We start from the raw sequence: 6732 nt of genomic DNA, 5'->3' as shown, positions 1-6732 counted from the left end.
GTTTCAACACTGTATATAGACATGATATTACATTTGAAATGTTCCTCTGAAACTTCTCTGAATGTGTCATGTTTACTGTTAATTTTTTATTGTTTATTTCACATTAATTTATTATCTATTTCACTTGTATCCGATAAAATCCTTTGAATTGAATTGAGAATTGACCAGAAACAGTGTGTGAAAACCTTGTGAAGACTTACAGAAAACGTTTGACCTCTGTCATTGCCAACAAAGGGTATATAACAAAGTATTGAGATAAACTTTTGTTATTGACCAAATACTTATTTTCCACCATAATTTGCAAATCAATTCATTAAAAATCCCACAATGTGATTTTCTGGAATTTTTTTCTCTCATTTTGTCTGTCATAGTTGAAGTGTACCTATGATGAACATTACAGGCCTCTCTCATCTTTTTAAGTGGGAGAACTTGCACAATTGGTGGCTGACTAAATACTGTTTTGCCCCACTGTATATATATGTGTGTGTGCGTTTGGAAAGTTTTCAGACCCCTTGACTTTTTCCACATTTTGTTCAGTTACAGATTTATTCTAAAACTGATTAAATTGTACGTATAATTAATTAATATAATTAATAATGAATAAATAAATTGTTGTCTTATTGTTGTACCTTATCAATCTACACACAATATATGTATAATTAAGTAATATAATTAATAATGACAAAGGCAAAAAACAGGTTTAAGATTTTTAATCTATTTTTTTCTAATCTAATAAAATAATGTCCTGAAATATCACAGTTATATAAGTATTCAGACCCTTTACTCAGTACTTTGTTGAAGCACCTTTGGCAGCAACTACAGCCTCGGGTCTTCTTGGGTATGATGCTAACCTGTTGTATAAGATACTCTCCAAAATTAAAATAGTCCAGGAATTTATATACTGTATATATTCTAGTATTACTTTATCAAAAGCTTTTTCAAAATATGCAATGAATACCAGGCCTGGTTTTCCAGATTGTTTCCAGTACTTGTCTAATATTATCTCCATGTAAAAAAAAAACTTTCTGATCAGGATGAAAAATATCCAACAATACCTTTCTTTTCAAATTCTATGTGCAATACATTATGCTATAATTTTTGCATCACAACATTGAAGAATAAGGGGCCTCCAGTTTTTTAGGTAGACTGGATCAATGAATACCAGGCCTGGTTTTTTAGGTAGACTGGATCTGTATATTGTATTTACCACATGGGTTCTGTTTCAGTAACAGTGAAATCAGACCTTCTTGCTGAGTACCTGATAGTTTACCATTTTTATACGAGTTGTTAAAACATGCTAATACTGGATCTTTGAATAGATGTTTTATTTTAAAGGTTTCATTTACAGTACCTTCAACTGGAATGCCATCCATCCCCGGAGTTTTAAAACTTGAATATCAGCAAGAAGTTCCTGCACATAGGGGAAGAGTTTAACCGTGACACACAGGGAAGAGTTTAACCGTGACACACAGGGGAAGAGTTTAACCGTGACACCCTGCTAACACAACAGGAGCACTCCATGGGGAACAGTTTAACCGTGAGTTTTAAAACTTGAATATCAGCAAGAAGTTCCTGCAAGTCTTTCTGTACTTTTCTGTTAATTTTACACAATTATTAGGAAACAAAATCCCTTACAGTTAACTTCAGTTAGTGGAAACGGAGGAGACTGAAAAGAAAGAAAGTGCTTAATGTATTTTGCTTCCTCTTACTGCCCAGACAAAACCGATCATAGATGACTCCGTCATTTACTGCCCCCCTTCAAGCGCCCAGACAAAACCGATCATAGATGACTCCGTCATTTACTGCCCCCTTCAAGCGCCCAGACAAAACCGATCATAGATGACTCCGTCATTTACTGCCACCCTTCAAGCGCCCAGACAAAACCGATCATAGATGACTCCGTCATTTACTGCCCCCATTCAAGCGCCCAGACAAAACCGATCATAGATGACTCCGTCATTTACTGCCCCCATTCAAGCGCCCAGACAAAACCGGTCATAGATGACTCCGTCATTTACAGCCCCCTTCAAGCACCCAGACAAAACCGATCATAGATGACTCCGTCATTTACTGCCCCCTTCAAGCGCCCAGACAAAACCGATCATAGATGACTCCGTCATTTACTGCCCCCTTCAAGCGCCCAGACAAAACCGGTCATAGATGACTCCGTCATTTACTGCCCCCATTCAAGCGCCCAGACAAAACCGGTCATAGATGACTCCGTCATTTACAGCCCCCTTCAAGCGCCCAGACAAAACCGATCATAGATGACTCCGTCATTTACTGCCCCCCTTCAAGCGCCCAGACAAAACCGCCATCGGCCTATGAGAGGAGCATCCTCTTTTGGAATAAGCCACATAACAAAAGATAACAAAACAAATGGAAACTACTAATAATTAATAATAACTAATTATATCAAGAGTGATAATAAAGCAAATAAAATAATAATAAATACCACCAATCGTTTAACAGTACTGTATATTCTACCAACTTTATCCATATGACGGACACTACAATAGTAGCACTATGATATGCTGAGTAGTTCTCAGTCAGCACTATGTTGGAATCATATTAAATATTATGTAAACATCTCCTCTCCTCTTTACTGTAAAGCAAGTCATCTGGTCTTCAGGCTGGTTTATAAATGAATCATGCCTTCTCCTCTCCTTTATGTGACTGGTGCAGACTCTGACTCTCTCTCTCTCTCTCTCTCTCTCTCTCTCTCTCTCTCTCTCTCACTCACTCACTCACTCACTCACTCACTCACTCACTCACTCACACTCTCACACACACACACACACACACACACACACACACACACACACACACACACACACACACACACACACACACACACACACACACACCATACACACACACACCACACACCATGCACACACACACCACACACCATACACACACACACCATACACACACACCATACACACACACACACACACACACACACACACACACACACACACACACACACACACACACACACACACACACACACACACACACACACACACACACACACACAGGAACGTACAGGAAGTTCCATGCTTGGATATTAGAAAACAGAAGCTAGTGGGATGGAGCTCCCATCATTACATCATCTGTTCCATCATTACATCATCTGTTCCATCATTACATCATCTGTTCCATCATCTGTTCCATCATTACATCATCTGTTCCATCATCTGTTCCATCATTACATCATCTGTTCTATCATCTGTTCCATCATTACATCATCTGTTCTATCATCTGTTCCATCATTACATCATCTGTTCTATCATCTGTTCCATCATTACATCATCTGTTCCATCATCTGTTCCATCATTACATCATCTGTTCCATCATTACATCATCTGTTCCATCATCTGTTCCATCATTACATCATCTGTTCCATTATCTGTTCCATCATCTGTTCTATCATCTGTTCCATCATTACATCATCTGTTCCATCATTACATCATCTGTTCCATCATCTGTTCTATCATCTGCTCCATCATTACATCATCTGTTCCATCATTACATCATCTGTTCCATCATCTGTTCCATCATCTGTTCTATCATCTGCTCCATCATCTGTTCCATCATTACATCATCTGTTCCATCATTACATCATCTGTTCCATCATCTGTTCTATCATCTGCTCCATCATTACATCATCTGTTCCATCATTACATCATCTGTTCTATCATCTGTTCCATCATCAGTTCTATCATCTGTTCCATCATTACATCATCTGTTCCATCATCTGTTCTATCATCTGTTCTATCATCTGTTCTATCATCTGTTCCATCATCTGTTCTATCATTACATCATCTGTTCTATCATCTGTTCCATCATCTGTTCCATCATCTGTTCTATCATCTGTTCTATCATCTGTTCTATCATCTGTTCTATCATTACATCATCTGTTCTATCATCTGTTCTATCATTACATCATCTGTTCTATCATCTGTTCTATCATTACATCATCTGTTCCATCATCTGTTCTATCATCTGTTCCATCATCTGTTCTATCATCTGTTCTATCATTACATCATCTGTTCCATCATCTGTTCCTCATCATCTGTTCTATCATCTGTTCCATCATCTGTTCTATCATCTGTTCCATCATTACATCATCTGTTCCATCATCTGTTCCATCATCTGTTCTATCATTACATCATCTGTTCCATCATCTGTTCCATCATCTGTTCCATCATCTGTTCTATCATTACATCATCTGTTCCATCATCTGTTCCATCATCTGTTCCATCCTTACATCATCTGTTCTATCATTACATCATCTGTTCTATCATCTGTTCCATCATCTGTTCTATCATCTGTTCTATCATCTGTTCCATCATCTGTTCCATCATCTGTTCTATCATTACATCATCTGTTCCATCATCTGTTCCATCATCTGTTCTATCATCTGTTCTATCATTACATCATCTGTTCCATCATCTGTTCCATCATCTGTTCTATCATCTGTTCTATCATTACATCATCTGTTCCATCATCTGTTCCATCATCTGTTCTATCATCTGTTCCATCATCAGTTCCATCATCTGTTCTATCATCTGTTCCATCATCTGTTCTATCATCTGTTCCATCATCAGTTCCATCATCTGTTCTATCACCTGTTCCATCATCTGTTCCATCATCTGTTCTATCATCTGTTCTATCATCTGTTCTATCATTACATCATCTGTTCCATCATCTGTTCCATCATTACATCATCTGTTCCATCATCTGTTCTATCATCTGTTCCATCATCTGTTCTATCATCTGTTCCATCCTCTGTTCTATCATCTGTTCCATCATCTGTTCTATCATCTGTTCTATCATCTGTTCCATCATCTGTTCTATCATCTGTTCCATCATCTGTTCCATCATTACATCATCTGTCCCATCATCTGTTCTATCATTACATCATCTGTTCCATCATCTGTTCTATCATCTGTTCCATCATCTGTTCCATCATCTGTTCCATCATTACATCATCTGTTCCATCATCTGTTCTATCATCTGTTCCATCATCTGTTCCATCATCTGTTCTATCATTACATCATCTGTTCCATCATCTGTTCTATCATCTGTTCTATCATCTGTTCTATCATCTGTTCTATCATTACATCATCTGTTCCATCATTACATCATCTGTTCTATCATCTGTTCCATCATCTGTCCCATCATCTGTTCTATCATCTGTTCTATCATCTGTTCTATCATCTGTTCTATCATTACATCATCTGTTCTATCATTACATCATCTGTTCCATCATTACATCATCTGTTCTATCATCTGTTCCATCATCTGTTCCATCATTACATCATCTGTTCCATCATTACATCATCTGTTCCATCATTACATCATCTGTTCCATCATTACATCATCTGTTCTATCATTACATCATCTGTTCCATCATTTGTTCCATCATTACATCATCTGTTCCATCATCTGTTCCATCATTCTATCATCTGTTCCATCATCTGTTCCATCATTACATCATCTGTTCCATCATTACATCATCTGTTCCATCATTACATCATCTGTTCCATCATTACATCATCTGTTCCATCATTACATCATCTGTTCCATCATTACATCATCTGTTCCATCATCTGTTCCATCATTACATCATCTGTTCCATCATCTGTTCCATCATTACATCATCTGTTCCATCATCTGTTCCATCATCTGTTCTATCATCTGTTCCATCATCTGTTCCATCATCTGTTCCATCATTACATCATCTGTTCCATCCTCTGTTCCATCATCTGTTCTATCATCTGTTCTATCATCTGTTCCATCATCTGTTCTATCATCTGTTCCATCATCTGTTCCATCATCTGTTCTATCATCTGTTCCATCATCTGTTCTATCATCTGTTCCATCCTCTGTTCCATCATCTGTTCTATCATTACATCATCTGTTCTATCATTACATCATCTGTTCTATCATTACATCATCTGTTCCATCCTCTGTTCCATCCTCTGTTCCATCATCTGTTCTATCATCTGTTCCATCATCTGTTCCATCATCTGTTCTATCATCTGTTCCATCATCTGTTCTATCATCTGTTCCATCCTCTGTTCTATCATCTGTTCCATCATCTGTTCTATCATCTGTTCTATCATCTGTTCCATCCTCTGTTCCATCATCTGTTCCATCATCTGTTCTATCATCTGTTCTATCATTACATCATCTGTTCCATCATCTGTTCTACCATCTGTTCCATCATCTGTTCTATCATCTGTTCCATCATCTGTTCCATCATTACATCATCTGTCCCATCATCTGTTCTATCATCTGTTCCATCATCTGTTCTATCATTACATCATCTGTTCCATCATCTGTTCCATCATCTGTTCTATCATCTGTTCCATCATCTGTTCTCTCATCTGTTCCATCATCTGTTCCATCATTACATCATCTGTTCTATCATCTGTTCTATCATCTGTTCCATCATCTGTTCCATCATCTGTTCCATCATTACATCATCTGTTCCATCATCTGTTCCATCATCTGTTCCATCATCTGTTCCATCATCTGTTCTATCATTACATCATCTGTTCCATCTTCTGTTCTATCATCTGTTCCATCATCTGTTCTATCATTACATCATCTGTTCCATCATCTGTTCCATCATCTGTTCTATCATCTGTTCCATCATCTGTTCCATCATCTGTTCTATCATCTGTTCTATCATCTCTTCTATCATCTGTTCCATCA

The sequence above is a fragment of the Oncorhynchus tshawytscha genome, linkage group LG18, assembly GCF_018296145.1.
Source record: "Oncorhynchus tshawytscha isolate Ot180627B linkage group LG18, Otsh_v2.0, whole genome shotgun sequence".
Taxonomy (NCBI): Eukaryota; Metazoa; Chordata; class Actinopteri; order Salmoniformes; family Salmonidae; genus Oncorhynchus; species Oncorhynchus tshawytscha.
This window is presented reverse-complemented; position numbering follows the sequence as displayed.